The sequence below is a fragment of the Octopus bimaculoides genome, chromosome 13 (genome assembly GCF_046866305.1).
Source record: "Octopus bimaculoides isolate indiv1 chromosome 13, ASM4686630v1, whole genome shotgun sequence".
NCBI lineage: Eukaryota > Metazoa > Mollusca > Cephalopoda > Octopoda > Octopodidae > Octopus > Octopus bimaculoides.
In genome coordinates, this window is record NC_142940.1 from 61,330,643 (window position 1) to 61,354,642 (window position 24,000).

Consider the following 24,000-nt stretch of genomic DNA (forward strand, 5'->3'; position numbering starts at 1 on the left):
TGAGGTTAAATAGTTTTCATCGTAAGCACTAGAATTCGTGGTTCAGTCTCACTATGCGGTACTTTGGAAACGTGTTTTCTACTAAACCTACAGATGGACCCAAGACATGTGAGTAAATGTCTTCAAACAGAAACTGTACAAAAGCCCGTCAGATGGCGTGCATTTGGTCTTTGTTGGCAACTTCAAAAAATTATAGGGGCGGGAATCAGAAATTGGGGTGGGGATAAAAAAATGTAAAAGATTTTGAAAAAATATACACATACACAAGTGCGGGAACACGTACAAGCACACTCACATAAATACACACACATACTCACATATATATATATACTTCAAAAGTAACGACTTCTCTTGAAACCGGACAAATTTTGGCATTGTGCTGTTTTCAAGTACCTTCAGAAAATGTTTTAGCCCCCAACAACATTCATGTTGACATGGCTGTTACATTAGGGGGGGGGGGACTATCGCTCCAGCTTTATCAACAATGCATAAGTGGACAGCTGAAATTAGGAGAGGAAGGGAGATTCTTGGAGAAGATCAAAGGTGGACATCCTGCAATTGAGGAAGACATTGATCGTATTTATCACATGTTGATGGATGACAGACTATTGACAATAAATCAAATAGACATTGTTATTAGCATATCTGTTGAAAGAGCTGAGAATATTCTGCACAATGATCTTGGCCCCATGAAGGTCTCTGTTCGGGAGGTACTACGCTTTCTGACACCTCATCAAAAGCGCATCAGGCTGATCACATCACAGGAACATGTGATATCGATTCAAGCAGATCCAGCAGATTTGCTTCAACGTTTCCTTCCTCAGGGAGAGTGCTGGGTTCATCACTTTGAGCCAAAGACAAAGCGACAATCCATTCCATGCAAACACCCACCTCATCTTCTACAGAGAAGGCCGAAGTCGTTTCCTCTGCAGGGAGGGTGCTGGCCTCAGTCTTTTGGGATGCAAAAGACATTGTATTTATTGACTATCTTCAACTTGGGCACACCACCAATGCAGAGAACTATGCCAATTTGCTGGGGGTGTTGTGAAAGACTATCAAGACCAAACGTCCAGGAAATCTGATGAAAGGGATCCGGTTTCATCAGGACAAATGCTCCAGCACACAACTCCTCGGTTTCAATGGTTGCTGTGCGTGACAGGCATTGAAATGGTCAATGACCCCTCCCTATTCTCCTGATATGACCCTATATGACCCTATCATCTGTTCCTCATCATAAACAGACCTTTGACTCAAAACCAGTATCGCAATGATAATGACGTCATATCTGCTGTTGATGACGTTTTTCACCAAGGGTGTGAGATGTTATTTAATTAACAACACACAATATTTTACTCAGCATTGTTGGTATGACATATTTCGTTTTATAGCGGTTCAAGTGACGCTTTCAATGTGGGACCATGTGAGTTCACTTTCTTACAATGGAGTTCGACTGAAACGTGTTTTATATATATGTTTTTTCGTATTTAGCTTTAATTGAAACGGATTAGAGGCTTGCTTTATAACCAAAGCAAATATTTGTTTTAGAAATGTGCTTTAGATATGGATTTTCATCGAAATCAATTAAGATCAATCTAATCTGAGATACAATATTGTCTTTAAATGTTGATCTTGATATTATTTTTCCATGGATAATGTCAGCATTAAAATTCATTAAACTCTCTATATGATGTTTTAGCTAATAATTATATCAAAAGTTAATTTTAAAATGTAATACTATTAAAGTATTGGTAAGATAAAAATGTTGGCATAGCAAAGAATGAGTCTTTTCAAAATTAATTTTGCTTGAGAAATCCACAAGAAACCTAAGCAATCAGATCTGTAACATTAAAATTACAAACAACTGTGAGATTACATTAAAAATTACTATCCAAAAATTGCTATCCAAAATTCCATTAACATTTACATCGACCTAACACCAAACTCTTTTAAATTTAGATATAAACAACACATACATACATTTGGGAAGAAAACACTTTGTAAAAACACCCCACCCCTTCATCATTTATATATCAAGCATATAAGAATAATATACTCCATAGAGTGACAGAGAAAACTGTGAATGGCTCAGGCTTATGCTATTCGTTATGAACATCCGTAAAAAGTCTGCAGATTACCATGTTCCACATGTTCCACATTTGTTTATTCAGAAAGTACGTCACGTCGGTAAAAAAGGAACCGGTTTCTATTTTCATGATTCATGTATCTTTATCCTCGAGTGGTTGACACAAAAACACATATTTGTTACACCATATTCAAACCGCTTTTATTTTACTGCTTTAGAAATTTGAAACAAATAAAACGCGTGTGCACCTCTTGCAATCACCCCTACACATATGTACGAGGGGGGTGGGGGGTGAGGCTGGAAAGTTGCTGGCTTTAGGTAAAAAAATACGGGAGGATCAGTTAGTTGTGATTTTATTCAACATATTCTCCTCTCAGATTCTCACACTTATTGCAGTGGTCCTCGGAGGATTGGGCCCCCAATCAGGCCTTTCTAGATAGCCTTAAAGTCAAAGACATATCAACATCCCCTAGTACGTACGTACAAACATACATACATAAATACATACATACATACATACATACATATATACATAAATAAAAACACAAAATCTGCAAGACCTTAGGACGTAAAGGATGATGAATAAAACAAGATAATTTCCTTCACAACTTTCACAAGGAGGTAGCCGGTGAAAATTTAGTTAAAATTCATAAGAGGAAGAGAACATCCATCCATCCATCCATCCATCCAGCGAGCCAGCCAGCCAGCCAGCCAGCCAGCCAGCCAGCCAGCCAGCCTGCCAGTCAGCCAGCTAGCCAGCCAGCCAGCCAGCCAGCCATTCAACCATCCATCCATCCATACATACATAAATACATACACGCATTCATAATAATAGTAATAATAATGATAATAATAATAATAATGATAATATATTTATATATACATAAAAACACACACGTAAATACACACACACACACACACACACACACACACACATATATATATACATATGTGATAATGCATTAAAGTATATAAATACAATATATACACATATACATATATTAATAGAAATTCATATAGTTATCATTTATTATAGATGTACTTTCATATACTAGCTAGTCAGACAGTGCTTTATTGACGTGTCTGAGAAGCCACCGAGGGCGAAACTTTGGAGTCTCTCTGTATTTCTGTCTAATAAAACACACGTACTTTCTATCCTTGTACTCAGATGTTTTTTTTTCTTTCTAACAGTGAATGTTATCTGTTATTTTGAATTTATTTTTAAAACACAAACCGAAAATATACCTGCATCAATGTATACCTACATACATACCTACATACATACATATGTACACACACACATATATATATGTATATCAAAACATATATATATATTTATATATATATATATATATATATATATATGTTTTGATATACATATATATATATATATATATATATATATATATATATATATGTTTTGATATACATATATATATATATATATATATATATATATATATATATATATATATATATATGTTTTGATATACATATATATATATATATATATATATATATATATATAAGTGCGTATATGCATTAGTTTCTGTGGTTGTTTGTTCTGAATAACACACAGTCCGTACACTAATTAGGGTTGCACAGAGAAAATGGTTTTAAAGCATAATGTTCAACGTTAATCGCTCTTTCGTTTACGCTTTTCTTTCCTTCTATTATATTTACAGGTTTGCTTTTCTATTTTGCTTTGCACAAATTTTGAACTTATCTTTATTATTATTTTTATTATTTTTAGTATGCTCCTTAAATTAAAAAAAAAAAAGAAGAAGGAAAAGAGATTATTTTTTGAATTTGCAATTTGTTACCTTTTGTGAGCATACATATGTACATTCACACACATATACATACACATACGAGCATGATATCTGATAAACAATCATATACGTTTGAAGTGTGTCGGAATATATATATATATATACATATATATATATATATATATATATATATATATATATATATATATATATTTATGTATATATATATACATATAAATGCATACATGTATAGATATATATTTATATACATATGCATACATACATATATGATCGTATATGTGTGTCATATTAATATGAGTGTGTGTATGTGTGAAGAGAAAGAGAGAAGAGAACGAGTGAGAGGTAAATACATATATATAGATATACATATATACATACACATAAATATATAGATATAAATATACCTATATACATATATATATGCATATATATATGTATGTATATATATATATATATATATATATATATATATATATATATATATATATATATATATATATATATATATATGTAATATTTATATGTATGTGTGTATATATATATATATATATATATATATATATATATATATATATATATATATATATATGTATATATATATGTACACAGAGTTTCTGAGTATATGAGCATATATTATATATATATATATATATATATATATATATGAATATACGTATATATATATATATATATATATATATATATATATATATATATATATATATATATACAGACACACATACATTTGAAAGTGTTACTTAAAGAAACTAATTAGGCCACCATTATAATAAAGGACTTAAAGAATTACACTTTCAGGCACACACATACACATGAAAATAGGTAAGCGTGCACGCACATATACATACAAACATATACGTATAGTTATACCCACACATGCAAACCCGACACACAGACATACACACACACCTATATATATTTAAGTACGTAACAACAACTACTATAGGCAAAGAATACCAAAAAATATAAACAAGGTTAACTTCAGAAGCTTTAAACCTTCTAACAAGAAAGCAAAGACGGCATTGAAAATGCACAAGACGTCTTAGTCTGTCCTTTCCCTTATAGTTTTTGATTCCAGTAACTGCCAACCCAAGCACCGACATAGCCAACATCGTAACCACCAACCTATAATATAAAATTGATTTTTGTTATAGTGGTTGTTGTTGTTGCTTTTGTTGTAGTTGTTGTGCTTGGTGGTGGCAGTGTTGGCGCTTATGATGGTAATGGTGTTGGGGACGGTTGGTGGTGTTTGATTCCAATCAGCTAGCATATTCGTAAACTAAATATTGCTAGTAGACTTGTATCTATCTACAAAAGCAATTTCCTAAGCGTAATGGAGTTTTCCTCTTTATGTGTACACATACACACGAAACAAGCACGCATCCGCACGCATGCATACGCATACACAACCGTACACACGCGGCCATACACACTGAATCATAACGCAGACACAAACGCACGCACACAACACATACACGATTGCACGCACACAACACATACACGATTGCACGCACACAACACATACACGATTGCACGCACACATTACTCAAGTATGTAACTTTTACGACGTCAAACCACGTATGTTTAATATTTATATGTATACGAGTCTTTACGCATATATACATACATACATACATATATATATATATATATATATATATATATATATATATATATATATATATACATATATGCATGCGTTCATACATGGTTCATACATATATATTTACATACATATATATATATATATATATGTATATATATATATATATATATATATGTATATATATATATATATATATATATATATATGTATATATATATAGATAGATAGATATATATGTATATGCATATAAATCTATGTATGTATGTATGTATGTATGTATATATATACAAAAAGTTATGCGTATCTGTACGTCCGTATCTGTGTATGCGTGGGGGCTGGTTTTCTTTTCATTGTCTTTATCATTTCAATTTTAATATAAAAAATAAATCAATAACAGATTTTTCCCTTCAATCAGAACATGAATTTGTAGTGGTGGTAGTGGTGGTGATGGTGGTAGTGATAGTTGTGGTGGTGGTGGTAGTGGTAGTGGTAGTGGTGGTGGTAGTGGTGGTGGTAGTGGTGGTGGTGGGGGTAGTGGTGGTGGTAATAGTAGTAGTAGTAGTAGTAGTAGTAGTAGTAGTAGTAGTAGTAGTAGTAGTTTAAAAAGAAGGAAAAGAAAGATGGTGAAGGAGGAGCGATTGAAGAATAATAATAAAGATGAAGGAGGAGCTGTTTGGGTTTTATAAATAATAATAATATTAATAATAATAATAATAATAATAATAATAATAATAATAATAATAATAATAATGATAAAAATAATAATAATAATGATGATGATGATGATAATAATAATAATAATAATGATAATCCTTTCTGCTGTAAGCTAAATGCCTGAAATTTCGGGAAGGGGGATAGTCGATTACATCGACCCACGTACACGACTGGTACTTATTTTATCGACCTCGAAAGGATGAAAGTTGAAGTCGACCTCGGCGGAATTTGAACTCAGAACATAAAGACGGACGACTTACCGCTAAGCATTTCGTCCAGCATGCTAACGATTCTCCCAGCTCGCAGCCTTAATAATAATAATAATAATAATAATAATAATAATAATAATAATAATGATAATGATAATGATGATGATGATGATGATGCTAATAATAATAATTGTTTTCAAATTTTTTCACAAGGGCAGCCATTTTGGAGGAGGAGATGAGTCGATTATATCGACCCCCAGTGTTTCACTGGTACTTAACTTATCGACCCCGAAAGGATGAAAGGCAAAGTCGACCTCGGCGGAATTTGAACTCAGAAAGTAAAAACGGACAAAATACTAATAAGCATTTCGCCCGGCGCGCTAACGATTCGGCCAGCTCGCCGCCTTTATAATATTAACAACAACAACAACAACAATAATAATAACTGAAAATAATTTGAAAATGATCCCCTGCATACATGCAAGAATTGCAAAATATATATGGAGAAAATGAGTCAGAAAAATGTAGAGCCAGCAGAATGCCCCAAGTTGGCACAGGAAGACTATAAGAAATGGATCCACGACCAGGTTGTAAAAGTTTTAAACTGGCAACTCTACCAGAAATGGAGATTTGAAGCTGGAAATACACGGTACAATCATCGAGTCGAAAGAATACAAGAGTCGGAGAAATGTAAGATTTTGTGGCACTTTACTATTCAAAGAAGTTAGAAAATAATAGACCAGTCTTAATTATAGATGTTGTTGGTACCCCGTCGCTTACGACGTCGAGGGTTCCAGTTGATCCGATCAACGGAACAGCCTGCTCGTGAAATTAACGTGCAAGTGACTGAGCACTCCACAGACACGTGTACCCTTAATGTAGTTCTCGAGGATATTCAGCGTGACACAGTGTGACAAGGCTGACCCTTTGAATTACAGGCACAACAAGTAAGAGTGAGAGAAAGAGTACAGCAGCGTTCGCCACCAAACCCTGTCGCAGCCTCGTGGAGGTTTAGGTGTTTTCGCTCAATAAACACTCACAACGCCCGGTCTGGGAATCGAAACCGCGATCCTATGACCGCGAGTCCGCTACTCTAACCACTGGGCCATTGCGCCTCCACATTAATTATAGATAAGGAAAAGCGAAGTTACTTGCTCATCGACCCGTCATGCCCGTTTGATTCCAGGATTGTGAAGAAAGTGGAAGAAAAACAAAAAAATTCCAATTCCTTATAATTTGAAACAGGAAGAATTTGGAGCATGCGAACAGTAAAGGTTATGTCTATAATAATTGGTGCGTTGGAAAACAGTAAGCCAAGATATAGACAAATGGCTGACGGAGATTGAAAGAGAATGCTCGGTAGTAGAGGTTATACAGAAACCTTGTTTCTTAGGGACAGCAAGGATTATCAGGAGGGTTCTAAGCACTTGAAAGACTGCTGTAAACTAGTGGATACCTAAGATTACAGGTAGTAACCCACTACCCACATAAGTTCTACATGTAATACGACTGAACCTGAGTCAAACCAAATAATGACTGAAAACTATTTGGGAATTATCCCTGCATGAAATGCAAAAGCTTGTTTTAATTAATATGTCACACGTATTGAGAAGAGCATTGTCGCAGTGAAATTTCTTTCCTTCTCCCAATTTTTTCAGTTTTTCATTTTTTCTAGTTTATTATTTTTCCTTTCTCCCTTTTTTTTTCTATCACATAACTACTTGACTTTGTAAATGAACAATCCGATGTGTTTATTTTAATTGCCTATCAATATATACATTGAGTTTCGTTGTCCTAGGTGTCGCGAAGATACTCGGCAAGAAATGGAAACGAAATTGAAAGAAGAAAAATACTCCAACTAATAAAGATAATTGTTTCAATTTTTGGCACAAGGCCAGCAAATTCGGCGAAGGGTTTAAGTCGATTATATCGACCCCAGCGTTCAAATAATACTTATTTTATTGACACCTTTTTTAAGGACAAAAAAAGTATAGAAAAGAGTAGAGAAGGATCGTGCAAAAGTAAAAAGTGTTAGGGGTCATACAGGGATGCCGTTGTAGGGGGTAATTAAATAGGGAGGATTGGCGGGGTGTGCAGGTAGAGAAATGCAATCTTGTTTTGAGATGGGCATAAGTGGGTTGTGCTCTGTGTGGGGGTAGAGTAGAGGTTTGCAGACAGAGAAATGCCATGGGTTTTTGGGGGATGTGGGGGGTTGGGGTGCGGATGGAACCGGGCTGGAGCGGGTGCGACTGTGAAGTAAAACGGAAGGTGAGAGGAACGTGAGTGTGATAGAGGTTCATGTAAGTGTATGGGTGGGTGCGATAGAGGTGTATGAAAAGGTATGGGTGGGTGTGATGCTGTCGTGGAAGGACCAGAGGAATGCGACGGGCGTGGAGGTGATGCGTATAAATGGAAAGAAAGAAAAAGCGAGGAAGAAAGAGGAAAAAACAAAAACGAGAAAAATGTGTTCGAGAGAAAAGTTTGAGTTCAATTAGAGAAGAGAAACGAGAGTAAATTAAAAGAAAATTTAGGGGAGGGGAGGGGGAATGGAGAAAATTAGAGAAAAACTAGAGACAAATAATTACATTACGATACTAATTAAAAAATTAAAATACAATACTGGCGAAAAGTCCTGGCAAGTACACAACCAGTGCAAAGATGGCAGAAGTGAAAATGCAAATAGCAGGAAAGATGTTGTAAAACGAAAATTAATAAGGAGATGCACTTAGAAAGCAAAGCGATGGATATATAAACACGTGTCTGAGTTAAAAGTGTTTATAACGGGAAAGACGAAGTCCTGAACGCGCGCGCGCGCGCGTGTGTGTGTACATAAAGACTCCGATTATTGCAGGTAATGCATACAGCAAGAACCCCGCTCTGTTCTAATGTAGAAAAATATGTAAAATTGCCTATTGATGTCTAGACTTTCGAAAATACTAAATTGCTTTGTTTTCCGAAATACTTGGATGTGGGGGGAAGGTGTGTGTAAATCGATAGAAATAAAGAAGGAAATAAATGAATTCGAAGCAGCTTTCTATTTTACGAGTGTATTGACTTGTAACAGCATATGCAATAATAATAATAATAATAATAATAATAATAATAATAATAATAATAATAATGATAATAGTATTAGTAGTAAATAAATAAATGCTTTTAGTGTTTCTTCTTTTAATATCCTAAATGAGTTGTTTGTTTCGGTCTTTCTTTCTTCGCTCTATGCATGACCCTATAACAGCTGAATACATTTTTAACCTGACTTCTGACATGCATCACTCTCTCTGCATCCGGATTTGCATTCGTTATCAACAGTTTTCTGTCTGCAAAATTTCTAAAAATAGTATCATATTCTTTAAATAAAAAAATTCTCTCACATCTCAACTCGTCTTGGTTTCATCTTCTCTATGTGTACCTTTCTGCTCCAATATTTATAAGGTCTTTAGCACTGAGGTTGGAATCATCTAAGTGAAGCAGTTATCTCATATTTCGGTCGCTGTTTCAGACATTCCCCTTCATAAACCTGGTGATTCTTCGTACAGCCCCTCAAACCTCGGCCTCGAATCCACCAATATAGTGTAGTGCAAACATATATTTTCCCAATCCTTTCTTCATGTTGCTGTTTCTTGCATCACTAATATTTTTCCCTGTATTCTTTGTGGTAAAATTCTTTCAAAAGTGTGTAAGATTAATTACATTTCGTCCTGTATTTATTTTCTTTCAATAACCTGAACAAACATTTTGAATAAGAAGGCCTTGAATGATTCTCTCGTCCTGAGCTTCCTGGTACACTAGTTGCAACGGTGATATTTATGCTGTGAGGAAATTACAACCTTAACGTCTGTACATAAGTCACCCTGTAGAGTTTCGTGACCCAGACCAGTCTTCAAAATTGATAAAAACTTTAAAACTTATATCTACAATTTATATTCAATATGTATCGGCCTCGGGACAGAATTCAATTCATAAACCAATCTTCAAATTAAGATTTTGCAACTGAAACACTTCTAAATTTCCTATAAACTGACAGGGAATGTTTACTGGACATTTTAAGAGCAACTGATATTTTCTGATTAATAAATCACCGTGGTTTTTAATTTAAAACAACCAGCATCATTCCTACCCAATAAAAGTGTGAGACGATCATTAACCACTTTGAAGCCAGGTTGCCGTTTTTCTTCTCGTTAAGTAAGTGAAATTAAGCGTTCGTTTCAAAAACAATCCCATATCGTCAATATCTAACATTTCTTCATTAATACAATCGCCATCTTCAATAATTTCATTTTAATTTGCCGCGATATATCTGCTACATTATCGTCTGCACTAGCAGTTTTCCTTTCGCTTTAACATTATTGATTTCAGATCGTTTTCTAAAACTGTCAAAACATCCAGAACTTCTACAAAATGTTTTGTTAGTTTTCTTCTCTGCTTTTGCGGGGTAACTCAACCCCCACCCCCGCCGTTTTCTCTGGACTGCTGGAAACAGATTGACCGCTTTAGGAGTTGATGGTTATTTAAATGAAAGAAATGCGCTTTAAATTGCAAAGTTGGATCCCAATTGACAAAACGTGTTCCATTCCAATAATTATGCTGCTGTTAATTTTTGTCGTTCGAATACGGTCGGATGAAGCAACAATATGTCACTACTTCGGTTCTTTTATTAAGAACTTTCGTATTCTATGCTGTCGTTTTTCTAATTGTGTCGCCATATTTCGAGCTTTGGCAGCACCATTTCTCTATTATATATTTTATCTTTCAACCTTTTATTATTTTTTTCAGTCAATCAATGGACTGCGGTCATAATGGAGCACCACTTTTTAAGACTAGGTCAAACAAATCGACCCCACTAATTATACTCTTAAATTTTGCATTTATTCTATCGGCATCTTTTGCCGAACCGCTAAGTTACGTGGACGTAAACAAACCAACACTGGTTGTCAACCTTTGGTGTGTGACAAACACAAGCACAAGGACATACACACACTCACTCACAACACAACACACACACACACACATATAAATACATATACATATAGGGCTTCTTTAAGTTTCCGTCCACCAAATCTATTCATAAGGCATTGGCCGGCATAAGACTATAGGAGAAGACACTTACAATAGAAGTTGAACCCGGAACCATGTGGTTGGGAAGCAAACTTCTTACCACACAGCCACGCCAGCAACTATATTGCTAATTTCTGTTCGTTTTTTCTTTTCTAATCCCCTAAATTCCATCCTCTTATAGTACCTTCACAACTTGATACAAATGGTAAATAGTTGTTTCGAAATGATGGTAAGAAACTGAGATAAAGTAAGCCGCCGATTAAAGAGGTTTTGGTAGCACGTTCTTGTATCCTAAAATGTATAAACTGACACCAAAACCTAAAAACACTGAACGTGCAAAGACAGACAGCAAAGATAACAAGGGAAAAACTTGACGAAGATCACGTGACAAAAACAGCGAATCAGAGAGAAATATTCGGGCAGCAGCTGAAAAACGGGAAAAGAAGGATAAAGGAACAAAAGACATTAAACCGCATTATTTTTTCATCCGTATTCAAACACGCAGTGATCGGCTGTACACACACATTTACATACATACATAAATAAATACAAGCGTACATACATGCATACATACATACATACATACATACATACATACATATATACATACATATATACACACACACATACGAACGTAACGGATATATGAATAATATAATATATATATATATATATATAATGAAAAGCTCTGCAGAATAAATAAAATAGATCACCAAAAACAGAAGCAAGAACGCAGAGTGAAGAATATAAGTTTTAAACTTCAAGGAATACACCCGCACGCGCACACGCACCTACACACACTTTTATACATGCTCGCTCGCACAGATATATATATATATACTCACACAGATATATATATATATATATATATATATATATATATATATATATATATATATATATACACGCGCACTTGTATGTATGCATGTATGTATGTATATATATATATATATATATATATATACACGCACACTTGTATGTATGTATCTATGTATGTATGTATCTAGGCATGCATATATCAGAGTAATTAGGAAATTAAGATGTACTACGCACTAAGAAAGAGAAAACAGCTCAATATATTTGTAGCGATGTATTTATGGGAACCTTCCAATTCCCATTATGTACACACACACACACACACACACACACACACACACACACACACACACACACACACACACACACACGTACACAAACACATGCACACACACACAATCAAGCACGTACATACAAGCATACATACACACATAATGGAAATTGGAAGGTTTCCATTGTAAATCTCTCATATATATAATATATATATATATATACATAAATACACACACACATACATATCTCCCCCTCTCTCTCTCTCTCTCTCTCTCTCTCTCTGTATATATATATATATATATATATATATACATATATATATATATATATATATATATATATATATATATATATATATATATATATATATATATACATATATATACCAAATTTAATGTAGTATCTTTTACATAATAGAGAGAATTTTATTTAATGTGTTAAACAAAAGTGCGAATTGCGAGCAAGACAAAGCTTTTATGGAATAGGCCAGACTCCCAGCGGCAAGGTAGACAAATATGACACTAACTATTTCAAATACGATTGTGCTTACTGTTAAACATTATTGAAACTAACCAGTCAGACGAGAGTGTTAGCGATATATTAAGCACGTGCACAAGAAAAGCAGCAAGCTGGCAAAACCGTTAGCACGGTGGGTAAAATGCTTCGCGGTATTTCGTCTGCCACTGCGTTCTGAGTTCAAATTCCGCCGAGGTCGACTTTGCCTTTCATCCTTTCGGGGTCGATAAATTAAGTACCAGTTACGCACTGGGGTCGATATAATCGACTTAATCCGTTTGTCTGTTCTTGTTTGTCCCCTCTGTGTGCAGCCCCTTGTGGGCAGTAAAGAAATAGGTATTTCGTCAGCCGTATGTTATGAGTCTAAATTCTGCTGAGGTCGACTTTGCCTTTCACACTTTTGCGGTCGATAAGATAAGTACCAGTTGATCACTGGCGTCGATGTAATCGACAAGCCCCACCAATTAAATTTGAGGTGTTTTTTCAATATATAGGAATATATTAAGCACAAGAAGGCGTTGTGGTGGCAGAATGGTTAGCATGCAGGGCTGAATAATTAACAGTATTTCGTCCGTCTTTACGTTTTGAGAACAAATTCCACCGGGATCGACTTTATTTGGAGTCGATAAAACAAGTAACAGTTGAGCACTGGGTTCGATACCATCCACTTAATGCCTCCCCCGGAATTGCTGCTCTTGTGCCAAAATTTGAAACCAATATACGTAGGCTAATCAATAAATATCCGGACTGTTGCCATAGCACCGAAGCTAAAGCACACAATGTGACTCTATTTGGCACAGATTGATCTTAAACTCTGCTGTGTATGTGCACTAAGTTTTAACGTTCAAGCTCACTTCTGCTGTTTACAGCTGTGCTTGAAAGGAAGGTGTGTAGCGTATGATCGTCAAATTGACCATGATATAGTCGAGCAGAGAACCTGCATCAAATTTTGCCAAAAGCTTAACGATACCTGCTCAGAGGCTACGCAAAGTTTTCAAAAGGTTTTCATCTTTCTCAATACAATCAAGGGGTTGTTGTGCAAATGAGACCCGAGTGTTTTCTTGGTCAGCTGAAAGAAGTTTTGGCACAGACTTGGCAGACTCGTGTCTCATACCCAAATCATCAGTGATAATGGACTGAACTGAACCGTAACTAATCTGCACATCCTCTCATAACTCACGGATGGTGATTCGACGATTTCCTCCTCACAGCTGCACGCACATCTGCGATGGCTTTCCCAGTTCTGCTGGTTGCATGTCTCCCAAAACGTTCGTCAATATCGACAATTTTTCGGCCATCTTAGAAACGCCTGAACCACTCGTACACTTATGTGCGGTTCATACATTCCTCTCCATACACTTTCTGCTACTTTCTGCTGGCTTCTGAGAAGGTATCACCATGATAACTTTCTCTGTCATGGTCAATGTGACGATGACACGCTACACACCTTCCTACCAAGCACTGCTGTAAACTGCGAAAAAGAGCTAGAACGTTAAAACTTTGTGCGTGTGTACGACAGAGTTTAAGGTCAATTTTTGCTTAGCGGCTTTACTCTGCGTGCTTTAGCTTCGTTACTATGGATACTTATTGATCAGACCTCCCATTAAACAATTATTTAATCTAGCTAGTTAACAACTAAATGAAGGATACGCTACTAAATGTAGTAAGGAAATATAATATAATTAATTTGTAATACATATACTGTAAAATAGAGATCACATCAACTTAATGGCGGATCTTGGAAATTACGAGCGATAACTTCGGGCTTATTTTGGCATTATAAACCTTCTCAGCAGAACATAAATTCTGCAATACACACAAGATGAATGAAGCGGTTATCTTTATACAGATCGCAAAGAAAGTACACGAACAGGTATCGGAAGTAAACCTGATAACTAAGGGATGTCTTCTGTACGAAAAATAAACAGTTAAGTTAGGGCTGTAATATGTAATAGTGCAGGAAAAAAATTATTACCATTTATTGGTAATAGTCACACGTTGAGTAGCAAGTAACATTATCTCTAGTCGCATCAAGTAGACTGTAAATAGTTAATTAAACTATTAGAAACAAATTAGACTTCTGATTGTAAATAGTTATACAAATCTGCCATAGCTAGTTAGACCAAACGGAAAATATCAAGTAATTTGTATGACAAAATTAGTTGTAATTCGTTAAATTAAAAGGCTCATAATTAAATAGATTTAATGAACAGTAACTAGCTAGATTAAATCGTTTATAATTAGCTGCATTAATTGAGCAGCGACTATTTGGTCCAGGTGCAATATACATGCTAGGAGAGACTAAAAACCAGTTAGGCTGCACAACTAACAATAAATTAAACGACACAACAGGGAAGCCTTATGCGGTCACACATTCTGCAAGAAATAGCAGTTAAATTACTCTTAAAATGTACCCGACCATACTGGTTTCAAATTTTGGCACAAGGGCAGCAATTTCGAGTGAAGTAAGTTGATCACATCGACCCCAGTGTTACACTGGTACTTAATTCATCGACTCTGAAAGGAGGAAAGACAAAGTCGACGTAGGCGGAATTAGAACGAGGAACACAATGACGGACGAAATATAGTTAAGCATTTTGTCCGGCTTGCTAACGCTTCTACCAGCTCGCTGCCTTCAAAATTATCCAACCAAATCAAAGAGGAAACACACTGTATGATGTTATTCTAGGTACACTGTGTCTGGAGAAAAGATCACACACACACGCACACACGCACATCTGTATATATATATATATATATATATATATATATATATATATGTGTGTGTGTGTGTGTGTGTGTGTGTGTGTGTGTGTGTGTGTGTGTGTGTGTGTAGATATGCGAGTCGTTCTTTTACTTTTTACTTATTTCAGTCATTATACTAGGACAAACTGGGGCACGGCTTTGAAGAATCATTTTACCGGAAAAAGATATCGATCCCAGTATAATTTTTTGTCGAACCGCTAGATTACGGCCACGTAAACAAACCTACAATGGATATCAAGCGGGGATGGAAGACAAACACGGATCATGCGACTCCATTTATTGAAGCAATGTGAACATTACCTCAAATGTAAAATCCTCAGCTAAACAAAGATATAGAAATTTACTGAAATTACATTTCAACAGAAGGACATATTTTTATAACTACATTTAAACTCTCCAACTAGAAAGGAAGAATACAAAAAGCCATTTTGACTTAGCCAGACCTTACAGGCTAGTCTGTTTGTTGCTGGAAATCGCATTCACAGCAATAACAACAACAACAAACAAACACACGAACAAAAGCCAAGATTTCGACATACAACAATTAAAATGCGAAGATCTACAAGATCCGTAACGATAACGAGTATTAAGTTGCATACAATTCCGATCTCTTAAGAATATTGTTCTGAAATGTAAGAAGAAAATCGACTCCTGAAACAACGTAGTGACAAGGAGTGAAGAGTGAGTTTTTTTTCCTTAGCACCGAAATAAACCATGAATAAACCAGAGACACCACTGTACATTTGACATTAATGAAATAAATTATAGAGTACAGAATTTGGGCCCGCATGGTGTGAGATGGAAAATGGGCCCCGTAGTTCACAACAGATTGAAAAAGGAAGCTTTTACAAGAAAACAACACTAACAGATGTCTAAATGTCTTTCCTTATTTTCATCTGGGCTTTCACATTTATTTGAAAAACCAATTTGACATTATTGGGTGACGAACCTCTTTCTATAGACATTATATAGTTCCTTGGTCAAATAAGGGAGACCCAGAATAATTTACAAGGGTTTATTTTTGGCTTGTATGCGAATATACTTTGAAGGAAGTGGATCTGAATGCTGTATCACCTACTGAATTGCATTAAGACACTTGATTAAAATGTAATAAAACGTGGCAGAACGGTTTCTAGAAACTACGCGCATCTTTGCTGGACTGTTAGATTTGCTGTGCGTTTAGTCCGTCCAGATCGAAATATATCGATTTTCAGCAGATAAGAAAAATATTTTCTGGTACTGGATGACATTGGCGGGGATGTACGCGAATAGTTGTCAATAGTTATGCTAGACGGCCACACCCCTTCAAGCATCTGTAAAACCTCCTGTTAGCATCTCGCTTAATTAGATTTGGCGGAGAAGAAAAATGGCGTGTGAGGCACAAGTCGAGATTGTGTGAAAGTATCAAATAGAAGTGAGACGATAAAGACTCTTAATCTAATGCAGACATATATCCATGTTTGTGCGGATATCAGACGGATTTCTCGAATATGCTAATATGGCATGGACATAATGCAGTAGGACATCCAATGTGTACATCACTTTAATAGATAAAGACATAGCAGGATGCTTACATTTTCTGCCATAGTCTTATAGATGGCTACACAGAGCACCAGTATGTCAACGTTTAACTTACAAGTTTTAAACAAGAATCCAGCTGCTGGAAAGGCAACACATCATTTCTGCTGGGTCTAAAACAAAGCAAAGATTTTGGCGACGGTCTTATAAATAGGCAACATAAATAGATTAGTGAATTGATATCAAAAATATTAAATGTTAGACAAGATGTTTCATGTCCTCTCTGCTTGCAGTGAGACTTGCTCTTGGCTTTCGACACGAAACAGAAGGTTTGCGTTGATCATGCTAAGGTATGGGCTTTCAGATGTAAATTAACTTCAGATGTAAGCCTTTCGATTAAGCTTGATTCCCAAATGCTTAACCTATCAACATCAGCATCATATACATTTCTGATGAACGCTAACGGATGTGAGGGTCGGATCCCAGGGACACCTGTGCAGTCTTTCAGCAAAATTTTCCCAAGATACTTAGTGGAAAGAATTGAAATGAAATAAATGGAGCCTTATCGTTCGCGTTTAATATCACGTGATTCTGCTGGAAATCAGATTAGGCGGCACTAACACAGGTTTATTACCATTAAACCTGTTAGAATCAGCTGAAGTCAATATATGTTGCTGATATTATCCAGAGAAAATAAATAATGGCATTCAGTTTATGTCCTGAGTTGGAAATTTCATGGGTTCAGCGTTGCTTTTCATCCCTAAAGGGTCGATACAATGTATTGGATCGGTTTGATTGAAAATACCGCTTTCTGTGTGAGAAATCTTCCATGAAATACTCTTCATCCTTTTTGTCGCTGTCATCATTGTCGTCGTCATCATCCTTATCACCACTGCTACCACTATTACCGTCGCTGGGACGACGACCACCACCACCACCATCAATACCGTCATCATCAGAATCATCCTTATCGTCGTCGTTGTCGTCGTCATCATCATCGTCATCATCAAAATCATCAAAATCATCAAAATCATCCTCATCATCATCATCATTATCCTCATCATCATCATCACCACCACCACCATCATCATCATCATCATAACCATCATCATCATCATCATCATCATCATCATCATCATCATCATCATCATCATCATCATCATCATCATCATCACCACCAGCATCGTCGTCATCATCATCATCATCATCGTCGTCGTCATCGTCATCATCACTCCTATTAACTCTCGTTAGATAAACGTGCGCACGCGTTTATACATGTTTATTTAAAACACGCAAAGCATAAATAAAAAGAAGTAAAAGCAATCAGTATGATGGTGTTGTTATATCTATTGTGGTTGTTATTGTCGTTGTTCTACTTGTTGTTGCTGTTTCTGCTGCTGCTGCTGTTGTTGTTGTTGCTGTTGTTGTTGTTGTGAAGCAAGTGTTTATTTCCAGCCAAAATGTTTCTTCACAAGATTATATTCCACCTCAAGAAAAACGCGACAAAAGCCTTTCACACTCTTCCCCCATCCCTAACATCTACCCCGTCCCACCCCATCAACACTTGCTCCGCCGCCGCCACCATCACCACCATCACCACCATCACCACCATCACCACCGCCGCCACCGCCACTAACGACATTACCACCGTCGTCTCCATCATTTTCGTCCTACCCACATCACAAACACCCCCAATTGTCACCACCACCACCACCACCATCACCACCACAACCACCACCACCGCCACCCAAAAGAATTTCCTCACCACCGTCGCCACTATCAACACCACCAGAACCATAACTACATTATCCCCCCCACATACACACACACCGCCATCGCTAGCACCGCCATCAATAGCACCACTATAATTTCTATCACCACAACCCCCCCCCCCCCTCACCAAAACCGTCCAACTACAACCATTACCACCACCACCACCACCACCACCACCACCACTACTACTACTATCACCTCCCACCGCCACTACAATCATCATCACCATCATCTATACCACAGTTCTTTTTTTAACAATCATCTCTGCCATCCTCGGCACCATTAATATCATCATCACCGCAAGGAACACCACCACCGCCGCCGCCGCCACCACATCCGCCACCTAAGCCGCCGCCCCCACCATCACAGCTGCCACCACGTCTTTATCAGACCATCTAATCAGCTAAAAGGCCGATAATTTCAATCACAGAATGCACCAATGTTTCTTGCGAGGTTTATGCAATTGATTTCCCCCACTCCCACCCCCACCCCACCCCACCCCACCCCGCCACCACCATCACCACCACCACCACCACCACCACCACTGCCACCAATACCACTGCTACCATTATCATTATTACCACCACTTTTACTACCATTAAGAACAGCGTCATCATTACCACTACCATTATCACCTTCACACACACACACACACACACACACACACACAACCACCGCCACTAACGCCGCCGCCATTACCCCCACTACCATCTCCACCACCACCACCACCACCACCACCGCCGTCGTTCCTACCATTTTCATGACCATTGCCATGGCTATTTCATCCTCAATACCACCGGCACTGGCACGATCGTCATCAGAGTCACTTCGAGAGACCCATAAAACCCCATTCCAGTGTCAGCAGCGGGAGCATCTGAAACAGCAGACCGCTACCAACAGCTTCAGCAGTAGTAGCAATAATAATAATAATAATAATAATAATAATAATAAAAATAATAATAATAATAATAATAATAATAATAATAATAATAATAATAATAATAATAATAATAATAATAATAATAATAAGAAGAAGAAGAAGAAGAAGAAGAAGAAGAAGAAGAAGAAGAAGAAGAAGAAGAAACTGGTCATCGATGATGAACGCTTGCGGTGTCGTTAAACTTGCCGGAAACGGAAAGTGCAGCTAACACATTTACATTTAACAAACATAGCACAACGCAGACTAAGGCTTACAAAAAGGCGGGAAGGTCTTGGTTGGAAAGCCTTTGCTCATAGGTTTAAGCATGGTCAAATGAAGCGAAAGACAAAAAACAACAGCGGTAGCGGTAATGGCCAGAAAATAAAAACGTTACTGACAAAAGTAAGTACAACAGATTGTTAAAACAGTAGAAAGAACAATATTAATACTAATACTAATAATAATAGTATGGACGACGAAAGGGGGGAAAAGTAGGAGCAAGAATAATAACGACGAAACAACATCAACACCAAGCAGCAACAGCAGCTGCAGCAGCAACATTAACAACGGCAGATACAACAAAAATGGCAGCAACACCAACAGGAACAAAACCGGCAATAATGACATCTTCAACACAAACAGTAACCGTAGCAATGAAAGGAACAATGAAAGGCCACCAACAACAACAGCAGCACCAGCAACAATAACTACTACTACTACTACTACTACTACTACTACTACTACTACTACTACTACTACTACTATGGCTGCAGCAACAACACAAAAACTAACAATAGCGACAGGAGTAACTAAATTCGATGGAACACCAACGCAAGTGTCGTTACTATCAAACAGTTCTTGACAACGTTTGTCTTGCGGCAGGCAGATGGTTAGGTCAATGCGGTACGGGACATTTAACTAAAGTGCGTTATTGCAATTAGTAAATGGACCTCCGTTGGTTTCGATGATGAATATTCAACTGTTTAATCAACTGAACTACCATGCCATTGAACATGCATGTAAAATGCAATTTAAAATGTCGGAGCAGGCAACAAACACGGCTTCTCTTGATATGGATCCTTCTGTACAACCCTGAATGAATTTTTACCTTTGATATGAAATGTGTTTCTTTAAGTCTCGTTTAATTATTAAATAATCCAACAGCATTTCAGAGAAATGCATGAAATCCTTTGCAGCTCTTTTCCCACTTTCCCCTGAGTAGTTTTGTTCATTTATAGCTTGTCCAACAGATACCATGCTTCATTTCTTTTACTTTCGTGTTATAATATCGTTAGTGAATCAATGAACCAATAAGAAATCCTAGCCATACATTACGTATATTGTATTAAAGATGACCTGACAGGGTGTATCCTTTGAGGTATATTGTGGGGAAGCAACGTTGTTTATTTCTTTTTTGCTTAGTATGATTTCGGCGTTTAGAATTTGATGATTAATGGCACTTAACAACCATGCAGAGACGAGATGTATAAGACTCGTTTACTGTCAATACAATATTGGTTTCAAATTTTGGCACAAGTCCAGTAGTTTCGGAAGAAGGGAGAAATCGATTACATCGGCCCCCAAAGATCAACTAGTACTTAAGGGATGAAAGGTAAAGTCGATCCCGACGGAATCTGAACTCGAAACGTAAAGACGGACGAGATGCCGCTCAGCATTTCATTCGGCATGCTAACGATTCTGCCTGCTCGCAGCCTTACTTTCCATGCAATATTCTCATACATTTATGTATGTCGCGTATGTGTGGATGTATATATGGATGTATGTACGTACGCATGTATGTAGTAGGGTAGGTAGATAGGTAGATATGTATGCATGTATACATGTGTGCATGTATATATTTATTGTACGTATCTATGTATATATATATATATGTGTGTGTGTGTGTGTGTGTGTGTGTGTGTGTGTGTGTGTGTGTGTGTGTGTGTGTGTGTGTGTGTGTGTGTGCATATGTATGCATGTCGATTTATCTCTGCATGTTATCCATTGTTTAATTCTTTGAAGTATTCTTCACTCTCTCGTTCATAAAATGGTTTCCTACAAGACGCAAAACATAGTCAAAAGTCAAAATCCATCCCACCATTCCACTCCACAATACTTCAACATTTCGCTTATGTACAACATTTTAACCTGCTAGAAACCAAAGCCAAATTTCCCTCAAATTATCCTCTATATTTTCAAAAATATAAAGGTTAATGCAGTTTTCGATACACTATAGGTATAAAACAAATGGGATGGTCATGGTTGGATTGCCTTTGAATGTGTGCTCAGTCATAATTGAACTAGGATTACATAACATCTCTTCCTCTCTTTTTCCTCTCATTCTCCACCATTTCAGTTCCTTTCTCTCCCTCATTTTCCTTACCCCTTCCTTCTTATTTACGTCTCTCTCTCTCTCTCTCTCTCTCCCTCCCTCCCTCTATCCATTTATCTATCTATCTATCTATCTTGTTCTTTTCTCTTTCTCTTCTTTCTTTCTATGGTTCTCCTCTCTTTATCCATACATTTACCATTCTGTCTTTATTTTTCCATTTTCTCTTCTACCCATTTCTTCTACAAAAACCGTTCACAGCAACAGCAGCAACAACAGCAACAACAACAACAACGACGACCTAAGCACAAATTACCATTAATTTCAAGAATAACAATTTCTTAGCACAAAAGGCAAAATGTGATTAAATATGTTTGTGTCTTTTTTTCTTCTTTAATCTTCCCTTATAAATGATGACATTCTAGGATTCCACCCTCCATCTATCGGGGATCAATACCCAGTGTTTGATGAGTTCTATCGAATTATTGCTATTGTTGTTGTCGTATTTGTTTCCACTCATATTGGCTCTGATCGAAATCATTCCAGTCGTGACTACCATGCCTTTTTAGTGATGGTTTAGGAATCCTGTCCGCATTTGTTGTTGTTTAGCGCCCAAGTCGACTTTGATGGATCTGACCCGTGAGCAAAGCTATTCTAGCCGTGACCATCCCCTTTTATCCTTATGTTAAGGTACCTAAAGACCACATATTCAACGTGGTCTTTACGAATTTAGAGTGTAATTTGAGGGCGACATGCCTGTTACTTTTAGCTAGTCCAGTGACCCACATGGAACTCCTGCGGTTGATTCATCTTTCAATTTCGGACAGAGTGGTGAAATTTAAGAGATATTTAGCTGCTATTTCTAGTAGATCGAACGGTTTTATAATAAATGTTCTTCGTCGTCTTACATTGTTAATCCGCTCCGATTCTGAAAAGCCATGCAGTTGAGAGCGACTTTTTCTTGCCTTTGAGATTCAACGTATCTTTGACCATATTGTCCAAAATAACGCGGAGTGAAATTAGACAGAAATTTAGCTGTTACTTCTAGCAAATCGATCCGACTACATAGAAGTTATCTCGTTCGTTGGAACATACAGTTTAGTACTCAGTTGTTGCTGCAGAAACATACTGTCTTTATGACAACAACGACAACAACAACAACAATAATAACAAAAAAATTATACAACAACCATTCAACAAAAACAACAACTGCGATAATAAAAGCAGTTAACAACAAAACAACAGCAATACAGCAACAGCTGTTAAGCAACTGCTACTGCTGCTGCTACTACTACAACTACTACTACTACTACGACGACGACGACGACTATCAGTACCACCATTACTATTATCACGACTGCCATTATCACCACCATCATTAGTACTAATGCTGCTGCCGTTGCTGCCGCTGCTGCCAGCACCGTCACTAATAATAACACGACCACAACAACCACTACCACCATCACTACGACCATTTCTATCACCACTACTACGGCTGTGATGAGATAGACGGGAGGAGGAAGAGTGAAAGCGAAAGTGAAAGTGAAAGTGAAAGTATAGAGGGAGTAAGTGCAGTAAGAGTATGGTGGTGAGTAAAAGTGTCGAAAAT